Source organism: Talpa occidentalis, unplaced genomic scaffold, assembly GCF_014898055.3.
Source record: "Talpa occidentalis isolate TD23 unplaced genomic scaffold, MPIMG_talOcc4v2.1 talOcc4.16, whole genome shotgun sequence".
In the NCBI taxonomy this organism is placed as follows: domain Eukaryota; kingdom Metazoa; phylum Chordata; class Mammalia; order Eulipotyphla; family Talpidae; genus Talpa; species Talpa occidentalis.
In genome coordinates this window covers 23,088,990-23,106,096 of record NW_023601653.1, presented here as the reverse complement: position 1 = coordinate 23,106,096, position 17,107 = coordinate 23,088,990, and the positions used below count along the sequence as shown (strand labels likewise).

The window sequence follows — 17,107 nt, the reverse complement described above, 5'->3', positions numbered from 1 at the left end:
GCAGTAGTTTTGCTCCTTTAAAAGTGCTAATGTAAAGAGAATTTAATAAAACAATTGCATCAACTTGTTCCCATAATACATCCCCACACACACACAAAGGAAATCATATACAAGTTTTCCCTACTATCCCAAAGTGCATTGTTCCCACGAAAGCCGAAACGGTGTAAATCAAAGCAACTGCTTTTAATTTATAAGGAAAATTTTTTGAGCATTCAAAAACTGAAAAGTAATCTGCCAAATTATATCAATTAATACATGAACTATAAGATTAACATATAGTAAAACATGAATGCTATAATTATACAGTCTATAGAAAATAAGTCCCAGGCAAGAATTTGGAGGGGTGTAAGTTCAGGAAAGGACACGGTGCAGATTTTCTGATCCAGCAGACCGGGTAAAGGAGAAGTCAGAGTCCTCAGTGGTTTTGCAGGTTTTTATTGAGATTACCAGGTACACGGCAGGCAGGAGCGCTGGGGGTCCGGGAGGCTGGCAGGCCTCCCAGCCCCCAGCAAGTCTTCACTCTATCTGGGCTCTCCAGCCTTCTCTCAGCTTCTGCTCTCTTGCTTCTCTCTAGGCTTCTCTTCGGCTTCTCTTTCGGGTTCTCCTGGCTTCCCCGTGATGTCGCCCTTGAAAGCCCAGTCGAATCCCATCTACCTATGCCCACACCCTACTCCAGGTGCCCACCATCAGGCATGCATTCAGGATTGCAGGGTTCCGTCATCTATCCTAATGGCGGAAAAATATATTTTCTGATATAAAAATATCAGAAAAGCCTGATATTTTTCCTTACCCTACAAGGAGCCAATCTCACTGTTTGGGCTATAAGTTACTTCTAGACTGGCTGTTGAGAAACAACTGTCAATGCTATTTCACTTTTTGCCTTTTAGCACAAGCATGAAATCTTCTTCGTATTTTGCCTATGTAGGATAAGGTAAAAAGTATCAGGCTTTTCTGCCTTCCTGCCATTAGGATAGATGACAAAACCCTGTGGTCCCGAATGCATGCCTGATGATGGGCATCTGGAATAGGGTGTGGGCATAGGTACATGGGACTCACCTGGGCTGAGACTGGGCTTTTAGGGGCAGCGTTGCGGGGATGCCAGCAGAAGCAGAGACTAAGCAGAAAAGAAGCAGAAGCACCATGAGAACCAGGCCACCAGAGAACGCCAGAGAGCCCAGATAGAGTGAGGACCAGATGGTGCCAGCCCCCCGGCACCCATGCCTACTGTGTACCTGGTAAATACCTATAAAAAGCCTGCAAAAGCCACTGAGAGCTCCAGGACTCCTCCTTTACCTGGTCTGCAGGATCAGAAAACCTGCTCTGTGGTCTTCTTGCCCCTACAATTGGTTTAAGTCGGCAAGATGATGCATGCAGACAGGTATGGAGCCCTCCAAAGACCTGGAGGGACTGAGGAGTAACAGACTGTGTTTGCCTGTGACAACGCTGGAGGCGTCATGGCGGCACAGGAGATGGACAAGGTCCGGGAGCTACAGGACTAGACCTCGTGTGAAGGAGAGAGCCCGAGAGGTCCAGCCAAAGACCCCTCAGGCAGCAGAATCATTGGGGAAAGAAAGGGTCCTGATTCGGAGCTTGCCAGTGCTAATGCAGGGAGAGGCCTAATGGACTTGGACTAATGGAATTGGACTGACAATCCCGTCAGAAGGCGGAGGACCTTGCAGGTTGATATGTTTTGGGGCCCTGGGGGAGAATCGTTTGTAAACCCCAGGAGATGGGAATCTGGGGGTGGCCATTGGGCCTTGATGGCCAAAAGCAGCCTGTGTATGCCCAGTAGCTAGGCAGAGGAGAAAAGCCAACTGAGAAGGTAAAAGCTGGTACTGATGCTAAGTTTGGGAAGCCCTGAGTGGCTGTTAAGCACTAAGTAAGCTGGGGAAGGCCAGCGAGTCTGGTAAAATCACCTGTGGGTGATGCCCTGCTCGTTGTCGAGTGAGGGTAAGGAGCTCAGGAACCCGCCCTTGGGAGAAGGGTGGGGAATGTGGCTTGGGGTGGAGCCTAAGCTGAAGAGGGGACCCGAGAGAGGCCACATGTGGAGTTTGGATCCCCGACCCATGTGCTTATGCAGTGGGTTGGCCTGAGTGCAGGGGTCTGCGTGTCGCATTGGTGGCTATGAAGGCCAAGTGTTGGAGCAACTGCAGACAGAAACCCTGAGGGTTGGAGATTACCCCAACAGTATAGAATTGCCAATTCCAGAGTGAGTGCATCCTGAGGCTGGATGTGGTGTGGCTTGTAGCCGAGACTACAGCCAGAGAAGGCCAGGAAGCCTGACGGCTCCTGGTGTATTACGGCCGATGCCGTGAGTGGTTCCCCTCCTTCATATGAGCTGTGCCTTCGGCAGCAGAAGTGGTGGATCATCTTCTGGTGCCAATAATTGTCTTTTGCCACTAGGTTGGTGCCCTGCCTGGACTTATTTGTGTTCTGTTATATTTTGTTGTTATATTGGGATGTATTTGCTTTTGTGGGCCATGGCTGCATTGTCTGTTTGCTAAGAAACAAAATTATACATATGTAGATAGTATGGCAGAAAACCCTGAGTGGGTGGATTGTAGGGTAAGGTAAAAAGTATCAGGCTTTTCTGCCCTCCCACCATCAGGATAGATGATGGATCCTTGTGGTCCTGAATGCATGCCTGATGGCGGGCACCTGGAGTAGGGTGTGGGCATATGTAAATGGGATTCACCTGGGCTGAGACTGGGCTTTTAGAGGCAGCGCCATGGGGATGCCAGCAGAAGCAGAGACGAAGCAGAAGCAGAGAAGCAGCAGAAGCAGCAGAAGCACGAGAACAAGGCCACCAGAGAACGCCAGAGAGCCCAGATAGTGAGGATTTGCTGGGGGCTGGGAGGCCTGCCAGCCTCCCAGCACCCCTGCCTACCATGTACCTGGTAAATCCCAATAAAAAGCCTGCAAAAACCACTGAGGGCTCCAGGACTCTCTCTCCTCCTTTATCCCAGTCTTCATGGGATCATAGAAAACCTGCTCAGTGGCCATCCCTGCCCCTACAGCCTGTTAGCAAACAGAGATGCTTCTGTCAATACAAAATCTCAAAGATATAGTCTATGCTTTTTTGGCTTGTTATATAGTAGTAAGATAAAGATAATCAGTCGAAATATATTCTAAAATGATTAGTCTAAGGAATAATGTGTCACCATGAGAATATGCTATATACTGCCATAAAAAGGGAAGATGGAAAATTTTGTTATGCTATAAATATATAGCATATTAACTGTGTATGTATAATCTGTGTATATATATATGGAGTTAGAGAGTCAGGGAACTCCTACTGTTGCAGAAGCAAACTTCAGTAAAATATTTTGCTTTGAGAGTGGGAATTAGACAATGTATATGTCATGGTCAGAAAAATGTGTTAGGGACAGAGAACAACTCAGAATAAATGTAGGGAAAGTGAGGCAGATGTAAGATTAGGGATTATCATTATAAATCACCTTTTTAAAAGTATTTTTATCAGATATTTAATAACTTATGTTATAGGTACACATAGCATGTTCATCTTATTTAATCCTTCATAGCAGTCCTATAAAATAGTTTTTAGTAATTTCACTCTATGTATGAGAAAACTGAGGCACAGTAATTTGCTTTTGGTGCACTAGTTAATATGAGTGCCAGAGTCAGAAGTGAACTGAGATGATTTGCCTCCAGTGTCTAGGTTTCTTCTGGATAGATGGTCATAATTACCCATTTGTATAGAATTTTTAGAATTCATAAATAATTTTCATGTTTGTGATCTTATTTCCCCCTAATAATTATCTACAGCCTGTGGGACAGTTGCTATTTTGAAACACTGATACTAAAATGTCAGATTTTATAGCAATTTTAAGAGAAATTTGGTCCTGAGTTTCTGATAAGATCATCTAAACCTTCTACTGCAACTGCGTCTCCCTTGCCTTCTGCCTAATAAGGTTGTTTTGTATTTTTAAAATTGCTCTACAGGTACTCACCCCCCCCCAAAAAAAAAACACCCAAATAAACTTGTTGCATGCAAATGTACATTCAGTGTCTGTTTCAAGGGACCCTGAACTGAAACAATAGTTTCAATATTAAACCATTCTCTTGAGTCTTTTGTCAAATCTTAGTTTAAAAATCACATACTATTTTCATTTATTCATGTAACCTACAAAGTATTTTTATTTTATGTATCCAATTTTGACATTTTCTTTTATTTAAGACTAACTTGTGGTACCTTGTTTCTTCAGTTTAGTTACTTTATACTATGAAAAAATATTTAAAATTTTACATGAGGATTACTTGTGGCTTGGACTGAAGACAGTTCCTTCTAGAAAAAAAAAAAAAAAAACTGCAATTGTTTCTACCAGTTAGCTGGGCCTATCCAACCTAGGAACACTTTGTACTCTAGTATGGCATTGACATTTTTCATATCACATAAGTAGGATAAATTCAGGCTACAATCCAAGAGTTGTTTCTTACTTAGAAGGATTGTTTTTCTCCATTCAGCACTAAAATTCGAGGAATGTGTTATTATAAAACCCTCAGCAAATATATATATCTATTTTACATTTACAATGAGGACTACCCAATTTGGTGGGTACAGTTTTATTATGGAATTATATATTTTAGCCTTACTGATTTACAAAACCATTGGATTTCTTTCCAAGCTGTCTAGACTCTGCAAATCTATAAAAACAAAATGTCAGTTTCAGTAGAATTTGTGATTGTTCTCAAGGTATATGTTAGTATCAGCAATCTGCTTGTCACTTTCCATTTTCTCCTTTCATTTAGTTTCACTTCAAAATATCCCTTACTTTCTTTTCAGTTCTTCAATGCGTTTAAATACATTAAGCTATTCATTTATCATCTATCCGTTTTCCCCAAAAGAGATGAGGCAGATTAACTCTTCTGCCATACTGCAGAAATGGAAGTCTCTTACTTAATCTTCATCAAATACCTTCACCTTTAACTTTATTTCCATTATTTCCCAGTCCAGACAATTAAAATGATGAAAAAATAGATATCTGAAAGAAGAGATGCTAAACCTTTGGGTTTTTTTGTTTTAATGAAAGCTACATTACTTAGACAAGGAGTAAGGAGAAGAGAAAAACTAAAACACTCCTCAGGAAAAAAAAAAGAGTAACTGTTCCCTTTGTTATACAGAAGAAAGTTGAACAATGTGTTAGAGATAATTATTTAAACTCTAGTGGGACCTAAAAAGTTTTATACATTGTCTTTTCTGGCATTAAATCAATAAAATGTAAAAGGTATATTGATAGAAGCTACTAAACATTTTAGGGGTCCAAAAATAAAAGATTCATTTGCCTTAATATTTTCTGGAATTATGTGAAGGACCATTACTTTGGGATTTCTTTGTAACATAAGAAATGAGAGCAAAAGGATTGATATATTTCTTTGTTTCTAAAAAGGAAAGACATAAGGCAGCCTACCCAAGCCCCCTGAGATGCCTGAATAACAAGAAAAAGCAATGGGATTACCTTTTGCTTCTGATAACAAGACGCTTCGCTGAGAGAGAAAAGCAGGCAGATGCTGAAAGGGTCTGTGGTCATGATGAGAGGGAATTATAACACAGAGCAGTGCAGGATGTATGTCAAGAAACCAGGTGGGAATACAGAAACCTCAACAGATGCCAATGTGGTGGGGATGTGAGACACAATTGTGCAATGCAATAGATGTCAGGATAGGACAAAGGAAGGCTGAAGTCCAGATGCCTCACCATCTGATATTATTGTACTATAAAATTATCCAGAAATTAAACTAATCTAAAGAAGGATGAAGTAAGGGAAAGGGTAGATCTATGACAGAATAATTTGAAAATGGTTTTACTTAAAATTGATTTAGTGATCTATTTTTCTTTTTGCTATCAAGCAAAATGGGATCTCAGAAACTAACTCTGATTTTGAGAAAAAAGAAGATAGTCATATATTTTTATTATTTGGACTGAACAGCCTGAAAATATGTACCTACAACACAGCCTCTTGATCTTTTGAAATATCTTACAAAGATCAAAAGGATATAGGTCTTTCAGGGAAAATGTAATGGTAAATTGTATAACATGCTGATACCTAAAATAGGATGGAAATCTGTTGAATTTAGCAACAAGTTACTCATTGATAACCCTGTAAGAACCTAGAGTACAAAGGGTGGAAAATCAAAAGAGAAAGCTGGTAAGAAAATCAAATGAGAAACTGAGAAATTTGTAGTATATGTAAAATACTAAAAAATCTCTCTTGAAAAGTTCATTATGAAGGGAAATAGGAAAAACAAGATAGATAAAAGTGATAGCTAAAATAAGAGATTAAGGCAGGGGTTATTTTGCTTTATTTAAAATTACAGGTGCTAAAATTTGAATGAACATAGGGGTCACGTGGTAGAAACCAGACTTGAAAATGAAGAAGTTAAGAGCTAGACGTGCAATGATGGCAGAGAAGTAGATGGGAAACCATTGGAATTATATTGGAGTAGCACTTTCTAAATCGCAATGAGGTCAGTTTTTAGATATAGTAGAAAATTATTAAGTAACTATAATCTCATGTATTCCAGCGGAGCTGTATGGAGATTTCTTAAGATATTCAAAAATATTCCAAATCTACCAAGGGATCCAGCAATTCCACTGCTCGACATCTACTCAAAGAATGCAAAAACACAAAAAGATATATGCATAGCTATATCAAACTTTTTTAAAATTCCTTAAAATATATTTATTTTAATGATGTAACATTGCATTAAAACATTATATAATTTATATATATATATATAATTTTTTTTTTCACAAAATAACCCTGCAATTATATAATATACATTGAGAGTCAAAGTGTAGTATAGATTATATTAAATTCACTGTCAAGCATCCAAATTTATCTTTATCTTGACCACTCTTCTTCCCCTTCTAATTTTTACCTTATTTCCTTCTTGTGACAAAGTAAGACTCCTTGAAATAGCTGTGTATGCTTGATACTTTCTTTTTTTTTTTTTTTGTATGCTTGATACTTTCAATGTTTTCTTCCAGTTCTTCTTAAGCCTACCATGAACAAATGACTGTCACAATACCGTGTACTCAAGTGATTTTGTTGTGAAAATTGATCTCCACATTATTAATGTCTAATGATTAACTATCCTCATCTTTATTGGCCTATCAGAGGCAATGGGAACATTTTTCACTTGACCTTTTTCCAAACAACTCACAGGAACTAGCTTTCCTTCTAGCTTTCCTTTGTTGTTAATTCAGTCTACATTTTTTTTGTTGTTGTTTTTAAATCACCTAACATCTAAGTAACCAAGATTCAGTCTTTGAACCACATCTCTATAGTGATTCCTGTAGTGATTTTATCCGGATTCAAAGAATTAAATTCCAGGTCTTTTAAAAGTTAAAGCTTCAAATTGTATCTCTTTCTAAACCTCAGACTTTTTATTTTTTTGTCCAATGTCAGAATCTAGGCATTTCAAATATAATCTGTCAAAACTTAACCTCTAATACCCTTCCTTAAGTCTTTTCCTTCTATGTCTTCACTAGCAAACTTAATGACTATAGGCAACCCCCTAGCCAAACACAGAAAATCCCTTTATTCTTTTTTACAATGCACACCTATGATCAGCAATGCCTATCTGTATTTATTCAAAATACATCACAGCAATACTTGCATTCACTTTGCCTAGATTTTAGAAAAATCTTCTACCTATTTTGGGAAAGACCTTCTACCTATTTTCCTGCTCCCTTCATTCTCCAACTCCCACCTTTTAGTCTATTAATTTAGTCTATTAATTGAGAAGTCAGAGTGATACAGGAAAACTTAGGTTCATTCGGAAACTCTCCTTTAGTGAAAAGCCTTCAGTTAATCATTATTTTTCCCTCTCAAAGTGAATATTAAAATCTCAATTTGAGAATTATTGATCTGTAAAACTAATTATAATCTGACTCTCTCTCCCTTATGGGACCTCATTTACTACAGTACTTCTCTGTAGTTATCCATTTTCCTCCTCCCTAATTTTCAAATCTGCCAGCCACACACCCACCTTAAGGTCTTTGCCCTTCCTATCCCCTTTGCCTGGAAAGCTCTTCCCACACAAATCTCATTTTCTTCAGGTCTTTATTTCTAAAAACTTACATTTTCAGTGAGACATGCCAGCCTAACCTAATTAGAAATAATATATTTTCTTACACTGTTAATAGCCCCCCATCCTGCCTTTTTTTCTATTAGCACTGAACACTATTTATTTAACATAAAGTATATTTTACTACATTTCTTATTTATTTGTTTCCCCATTAGAATAAATGTCTTTATGAAGTCAGTGGTTTTTGCCTGTTTTGTTCACTAATGGATCATGGAGCCTACGCACACATAACAGATGCTCCATAAATATTTGTCGAATGAATACATTAATGAATAATGCCACTTATTCCATTTTATAATCACTTTTAAGATGAAACACAATTCACATTAATCAAACTCCTACAAGAAGTGTGTTACATATTTCTCAATTATGTTACTGCTTTTAGAAGTCAGGTTTTATACCAATAAAATTTCAGGTTTGATAACTAGTAGAACTAACATTAACAATATGATACCTAATTTTATGTATTTCAATTGTAAAACCAAAGAATAATACAAGCTATTAAGACTTTTGGAATTAAATTTCCAGTCTCCCACAAAGTTAATGATTCTTAGCATTCTTGTCTTTAAAAGTCTAACAAAGAATCGTGAAATCTCTTTTACTTCAAAATGCTATTAAATGTGTATCCACTTTCAAAGCAGAGGGAAAGAGAATGAAGGTTTTTAAGTAAAATTAACAGTGGAGAGACTTGGTGGCTGGTAAATATTTAACAATGCAGTTATATTATCATCAGTAAAATCACTTCAATATATTGATATTTGTCCTTTACTCTCCTTAAGATGAATTAAAGAAAAGATTTTAATTCAGTTATGCTCCCTATGTAAAAAAAATAAATTTGATGTTATGATTGAGTCAAAAATCTTTTGTAAAACAGACATATAAATGGTACAAAAATACAAAATAAACATTTCTAAATTGCGCTCTATTCAGAATTTGATAGGATTACTACAGTATAATTTTATCCATGGTTGAAAAGTAAAGCTCCAACTCAAGTACATATTTTTTCTTTTATAATTTTCATTGAAGTAACATTGATTTACCATACCGCATATGATTCAGTAATATAGAATCCCACCTCTTCAGATGTATGTTACCACACCACATCTACCACCAACGTACTGAAAATCTTCCACCATAATTCATTATGACCCCTTCCACCTTTGATCTCCACTTTCCCCCTTATCTGATGGTAGCTTCAGTTTTACAATCAGTTTTCTAGGGTTTGTTCTTGGTTTGATTTTGTGAACCTTTTGTTTGTTTGTTTGTTTGTTTGTTTGTTTCTCTGTATTCCACGTATGAGTGAAACCATCCACCATTTATCTTTCTGCTTCTGGCTTATTTTACTTAGCAGTTCCATTCATGTTGTAGTAAACAGCAAAAGTTCATTTTTTGCAACTGAGTAGTATTCCATAGTGAATATATACCACATCTTCTTAATTCACTCATTTGTCTTTGGGCACTTAGCATATTCCTCCCATAACTCGGTTACTGTAAACAGTGCTGCAATGGACACAGGCATGCATATACAAATTTGCATTAGTGTTTTTGCAAGTAGTAGAATTACTAGCTGAAATGGTATATCTATTTTTAATACTATGGGAAACCTCCACACTGATTTCCAATGGGGTTGGACCACATGGTCAGACACATACTCTTATCTGATTCTAAATTAAAATTTGTATTATCAAATACAAAACTTAAAAAAAATTCATTCTTTTAATAAGTTAATTGTATAACATTTATAATCTTACTTATGTTATATATATTTTTTCCCAAAGCTATTGTAAAAGGCTTCTGTAAGGAAAATAGGAAGCACCAAGTATACCTCCAAATCCAAAACTATTTCTGATTTACAGTAATTACTTTTGAAATTACAAATATATTTGACGTAAAGTGTTCATTTTTATTTTAGCAAGAGTCCCTCGCTATTTCAGTCCCTTTCTTATTTCTTTTAGATAATGATGACATATCCTTTTATGAGGACAATAGAGCAAAATCTTACTTATTTTTTTCCTTTGAGGAAAGAAATACTAATTTTGTGGTAGTTCAAAAACTGTAAAACAATCACAATCATGAGAATAGGAGTCATCTTATATGAGTTAATGCTTTTTGTTTTCTATAGTAGATTTTGGCCAGTAGAAATCTACCTTAACCTTTTTATTTTTAAAGTTTCATTCCCAGATTAATTGAAGTGTAATTGACAAAGTATATAATGTGTATAATGTGATGACTTGATACACAAATATATAATGAAATGATTCTGGTAAACAAATTAACTAACAGACCCATATCTCACAATTACCTTTTCTGTATGTGTATGAGAATGCCTAAGATCTATTCTTAGCAAATATCAAGTATACAACATAGTATGATTAACTTTACTTGCTATGACAAACTATATGATCCAGCAATCCACTTTTTGCCTTTGTCCGGAGAAATCTAAATCACTATTTTGAAGAGATAACTGAATTCATTACATAATTATTCATGATAGTGAATATATAGAAACAAACTGAATGTCAGTCAGTTATTAAATGGATAAAGAAAATTAAATAAAGAAAATTGAATAAGGGGAAATATCAATGTGTATACATCATTAAAGACACATTAAATATATACACATATGAGTATACAATATATACATATACAGTGCATATACATAATGCATATACAATGGAATATTGTCTTTAAGTCTTAAAAGGAAATTTCTGTAATTTCTGATAATATGAATACACCCTGGAGGACATTACAAAAAGTGAAATAAACCAGAGAAAGAGATATCACTTTTATGTTGAATTTAAACAGAACAACAAAAATAATCTCATAGAAAAAGGATATAAAGAAAGGTAGGTAGAGTGGGTTAATGGGGAGAAATGAGTAAAAGAGAATAAACTTTCAGGAGGAAGTTTTGAAGACAAATTGAAAGGATTTTGAAAAAATGACTTTATAACTCTGAAGTAATTGAAGAGTCAAATACATTTTTATTTACCATGAAGAAAATGCACTTAATGAAATAGCGTGAAATTGAAACAAAGTTAAAAAAAAACCTGTATATTTTGAAGTTTTAATACTTTTCCACTAATTTCTTATTTATATGCACAAGTGTATCTGCAATGTGTATCTCTAAAGTATTTGCCTGTACAAATAATAATATACATTTTATTAACATTTCTGTATTAAGTTTCTTTAGCTTTTAGAAATTTTCAATGAAACTTCAAACTCCTCATGGTGTTTCTCAAAAGTAATTTAGTATTGTTTTTAATTATTAAGTCAAAATAGGTAATTTTTAACACGACTTGGGATTTGTTGCTTGAATTAACATTCTAGCAAATTGTGTTTTTTCCAAAAATCATTTAGTATAAATGATATTTAAAATCATTTCATATTTTAACATTTGTTCTTATTTTAGGTTGTTCTAAAGTATCATACATAGAAATTTCAGGAAAATATTGGATGAATTTTTTGTTTCTTGAAGTTATAAAAGTCACTGCTATGGTAAAAATAGCATAATGACTGCAATAATTATCTCACTTTTTAAACCATAAAACATCTTTATATTTATTTGTATTTAACTGAGGTAATACTGGGGTTTCCTCACTTTTTGCACAACAGTAACTGAACAAATATTGAAGAGATTAAAAAAAAAAAAAAACTCTCTAGCGATGAGTTTCTCAAAGATGTGTCAAATTTCTCTGCCTTGTTCTTAAGTGATGTCTTAGAAACATTAAGTTAAATCCCCGGCCAGGGAGCTACCCACATGGTGCAGCAGACCTCTCCTGTCTCACAGGCTGCTCCCTTTAACAGTGTATTTCAGTCAATCTGCCTGTTCTGTTACCCACTCTGTCTCTGGTGAGCCCTCTCCAACCCCCAAACTCTGGCCTGTACCCCAGTTCTTGTATGCATAAATAAATAAATATTTTTCTTGTTTAAAGAAGACTGAAAAAAAAAGTGGCAAATCAATGTGCTTTGTTTGCTGTCATTTAAAATATCTAAAGTGTAAACAATGCTTGCATGGGTCATATAATTGACAAGAGGCAAAATAAAACTTACTATTAATTCAAAATACAAATGACCAGTCCCTAAACCAATGCATAGAAAATCTCTCTGAAGATTTCAGAAATTTAATATTCAACAGAATGGCTTTCTTTGTGCATAGTGATTCATCTTGCTCTAATTTCACACAATTGCCTGCGATTCTCATGTCATCCAAGGTATTTCTATCCTGAGATCCTACTTTTCAAAAGAATGCCCCTTTAGATTACTAAATATAAAAGGAAACTAGCAATGAATTGATTCCTTCAGATGACTGAAAACACTGCTGAGGGGAACAGCCGGCGAGACAGGAGAGGTCTGCCGTGCCATGTGGGTTTCTCCCTGGCTGGCCAGGAATCGAACCTGCACTGCAGAGGCTGCAGACAGCTTCACAGCGCGGCGCTCAACCCACTGCACCACCAGAGAGGCCAAAAATGACAACTTATTTACAGCTCTGCATATGACGATAAAGTTACCAATTTGTAATATTATCAATTATAAAAATTATATCATATCTAAACTCTTCCATCACAACTAAACAGGATTCACAATCGCTGTGTTTTTCTCAAAACTGACACAATACTTGAGGCTGTAAAATGTTAAAGTCAAGTCATTTTAATAATATCTCAGACTGAAAACTGTAGGTAGTCAAAGAAAAACCAAATTATAGCAAGAAAAATAAACATGTATAAAAATTAATAGATTTTATTATTGAATAATAGATTTTATTATAATAATAAATAATTATTATTGAATAATAATATCTCTATATTGCTTTTTATAATATTTAAAATATTAATATGTGTATAATTCATTTAAATGTTATTTTCAGATCACTCTCTGGCTTCTATTCAGAGTTATGAATATTCTAGAATTAATAAACTTTTTTACAATTATAGAAATGAATGTATTATATAACTTTTGCAATTTTAATATTAGAGATTGCTATAAACAGAACAATATAATTCAATTACGATTTTGTTTGAAGTAATAACACACATTTCAGTGATTTAATAATTTATGATGTAGATATTTTCTAGGTTTAAAGAGAATCTTTATAAGGGGAAAATAAATTTTCAATTGAAAGGATTATTTTATATTTGCTATAAATAGTTGGGAGATACTGGCACAGAATAAGTCAGTTCAACTTTCACTTAAGTTTCTGACAACGGTTGATTTGTTGGTCCTGTAAGATCCTACTTGTCCAATTAGCTCTATAGTATAGAGATTCACAGGGATAGAAGCACACAGAAAATAACCAAAACATTTCCTTAACTTTATAGTCTGTTAAATATATCCAGATTTTTCCAAAGTCATAAAGGTCATTACATCTATTAATCAATACCTATCCCAGATAACTCTTTTACCTTCCTTAACAACAGGAATATTACTTGATATCTAAAATGTTATTTAGAAATATTAAATCTGACAAGTCTACAATTGAATTCACCTTTGTTTTTATCAGTTAAGTGCAGGCCTCTTTTTATTTTTGACTCTACTAAGTAATTAAATATTAAGTACTATGAAGTGTTATTACCAGGATAGCAACAGAAAGAATTAACACACTCAAATGTAGTAAGTTAGGAGAATTTAATGCAGGGATAGCTTATAAATATGAGGGCAAGTTCAAAGAAAGTCAACAAGACATGTGGAACCACCTTGAGTTTAGCAACAGCAGGGATCCATTAACATCACTTGGCCTGAGATGCAGTGGAGGGAGCACTTATGAAACAGAGCGGAGTGAAATTGGTGCTGTAGTTACAAGAAGAAGCGAGTATGGTCCAGTAGACACCACAGAGTTTGGTACAAATGTAGAAAAGGGCAATCCATGACCAGGCAAGAAGACACAAGAAAACTAACTGGCTCAATTTTACTCTACTTGCCATATCCTTTCCCATCGTGATTCCCATTAATCAGGCTGAATAGGAAACTAGAGAAAAGAAAAGGTCACTGATGAAATTAGTAAAGGTAGGTATTCTGGGGACAAAGCGGGGTGGAAAAGGCTGAAAAGTAGAGCTGGAGGGGTATACAGACTCTAACTAAGATCCTTTTCCAGTATTTCATAACAAAACAAGAAAAACTTTCTAAATCTCCGCTCCTTCAGTCCATCCAGATTCAAGAGCATTTTAGTTCATCTAAAACCCAAATGGAATTCTGCTTCTCCATGGAGTGGTAAAATGCACTGAATCAACCACTGCTGGTGAATATCCCACCAGCTCTAGTTTTTTGTAGAATGAGATGAAAAATATCAGAAGTGAATTAATTATGAAATGCAGGACATCCTGCATTTATATGAGCATAATAATACCAAAGTATGAATCAGAAAGTTTGAGTGAGGGTATGTCTGAGATATTTATCTTCTGGGACACACTCATTCATATGGGTCGCTAAAAAACGAAGTTGCTATGTCAAGGCAATACATCTTAGGCCTCTCTACCACATATGTACAATTTCATGACAGTCACTTGACTCTTTTAACTAAACAAACAAAAAAGACCTAATCAGTTTCAATTGTGCATAAGGCGTGGGGAATGGTCTGAAATAACTTGCAGAAGAACCATGATGCAAACCAATTCTTTTGCATCAGTTCACACGTCCCTTAAGAACTCCTAGGCAGTGAAGAAATGTACCTGCAGGTAATTACTGAGCTGGAGAAATAGTAAGGCTGTTCACCCAACCTTCTCTTCCCTAGAGGGTAGTTAGAGCTACACCCTATGGGGCAGAGAGGAAAGGGTGTACCACCTGTATTACACCTGTGTAAAATAAAAATATTTAAAAAATCTTCATCACCAACTGAAGTTATCCCATCTTTGAAAATGACACAGAAGGTCTAAAATAACTAAGTCATACAAAGATATCCCCACATATTCATATTCAAAATAGTCATGTAAATGAAGTAATTTACATCTAGAGAATGAAGAATTTTTCTATTTCTGTGTAATCAAAGTATTTTGAAAAACTAAAGAGATATTTGGCACAAATTAACTTCCAATTTCAGAGTATATTCACTTTTAAAACATATTCATAGACGTCTATGAATGTAAGATATGCTTTGCATTTCTACTATCGGTTTTGGAGTCTAAACTTCATCGTATCGTAGGAAGAAGAACTTGGAGAAACATATGTGAATTCCACAGATATATGCCTAGGACACCAAACTTTGAGAAGCATTTATACTCTCTCCCATGCTAACCAATGCCTGCAATATATCAATACATAATTTTTGAATAAAGATAAGATGGATGGATGGATGCCTTCATTAATGGATGGATTAATGAATGAATTTATAAATATGGATTCAAATAAATCTTTATCACAAGACTACTAAATGTAAACTGAGAGCCCTTGCCTCTGGGACTATTTCAGAATAATATATGCCATGACTTAATATTCCATATGATTTTTTTTTTTATAAATTTTATTGTTATATTCCCCATACAATTGCAGCCCCCCCATTCTGACCCCAATCCCTCCCCTCCCACCCCCGCCCCCCTAAAAGTGTCTCTGGTTCATAGTTTTTTGTTGATTTTGATTTTCACTTTCTTATAGTTATTCATTTTCCTGGTCCCTTATTTAAGTTTTCTAGATTCCTGCTATGAGTGAGACCATCCGGTATTTTTCTTTTTCTTTTTGGCTTATTTCGCTGAGCATGATCCCTTCCAGCGCCATCCATGTTGCTGCAAATTGCATGTGTTTATCTTTTTTGCTGAGTAATATTCCATGGTATATATGTACCACATCTTCTTGATCCAGTCATCTATTTTTGGGCATTTGGGTTGTTTCCAAAGATTAGCTATTGTAAACAGTGCTGCTATAAACATAGGAGTGCAGGTGTTCTTTGGAATTGATGTTTCTGTGTCCTTTGGGTAAATACCTAGGAGTGGAATTGCTGGATCATATGGAAGCTCTATGTTTAGTAGGTCCAGAAATCTCCATACAGCTTTCCACAGTGGTTGGACCAGTTTGCACTCCCACCAACAGTGCAGAAGAGTTCCTTTTTCTCCACACCCTCGCCAACATTTGTTGTTGCTAGTTTTTTTAATATGTGCCATTCTCACTGGTGTAAGATGGTATCTCATGGTAGTTTTGATTTGCATTTCCCTGATGACAAGTGATGTTGAACATTTTTTCATATGCCTGTTGGCCATTTGCATTTCCTCTTCAGAGATGTTTCTTTTAAGCTCTTCTGCCCATTTTTTGACTGGATTATTTTCTTTGTTGTTGTTGAGTCTCATCAGCTCTTTGCAGATTTTTGTGATCAGTCCTTTATCATTAGTGTTGGGTGCAAAAATGTTCTCCCAGTTGGTGAGGTTTCTCTTTGTTTTTGTTATTGTCTCTTTTGCTGTGCAAAAGCTCTTTAATTTGATGTAGTCCCAGCTGTTTATCTTTGCCTTCACTATCACTGCTTTGGGTGATGTGTCTGTAAAGATGTCTTTGATGTGCATATCACGTAGTGTTTCGCCTATATTTCCTTCTATATATTTTATGGTTTCAGGTCTTATGTCTAGTTCTTTAATCCATTTTGAGTTGATTTTTGTGTATGGTGTGAGGTGGTGGTCAAGCTTCATTCTTTTGCATGTAGCGACCCAGTTTTCCCAGCACCATTTATTGAACAAACTTTCTTTGCTCCAATGCATATTCTTTGCTCCTTTGTCAAAGATTAGTTGACCATAAATCTGTGGGTTTGTTTCTGGATTTTCTATTCGATTCCATTGGTCTGTATGTCTGTTCTTGTTCCAATACCATGCAGTTTTGATGATTATGGCTTTGTAGTATAGTTTGAAGTCTGGGAGTCTGATGCCTCCATTCCCTTCTTTTTTTTTCAGGAGAGCTTTGGCTATTCGGGGTTTTTGGTGATTCCTATATTCCATATGAATTAGTGAGGATTTCTTTCCATTGCGGAAACAGAATTGCAACTTCAGGAAGTTAAATTAAAGAAGGATTTCAGGCATTTTTTTTTAAT

The 17,107-nt window shown here is 35.6% G+C and overlaps 1 protein-coding gene across 3 annotated transcripts in view; it reads right to left on the bottom strand.

Annotated features, from left to right (window-relative positions):
• MGAT4C (MGAT4 family member C) overlaps positions 1-17,107 on the bottom strand; it is a 607,576-nt gene that overhangs the window by 468,359 nt on the left and 122,110 nt on the right. The gene's annotated exons all lie outside the window — the stretch shown is intronic.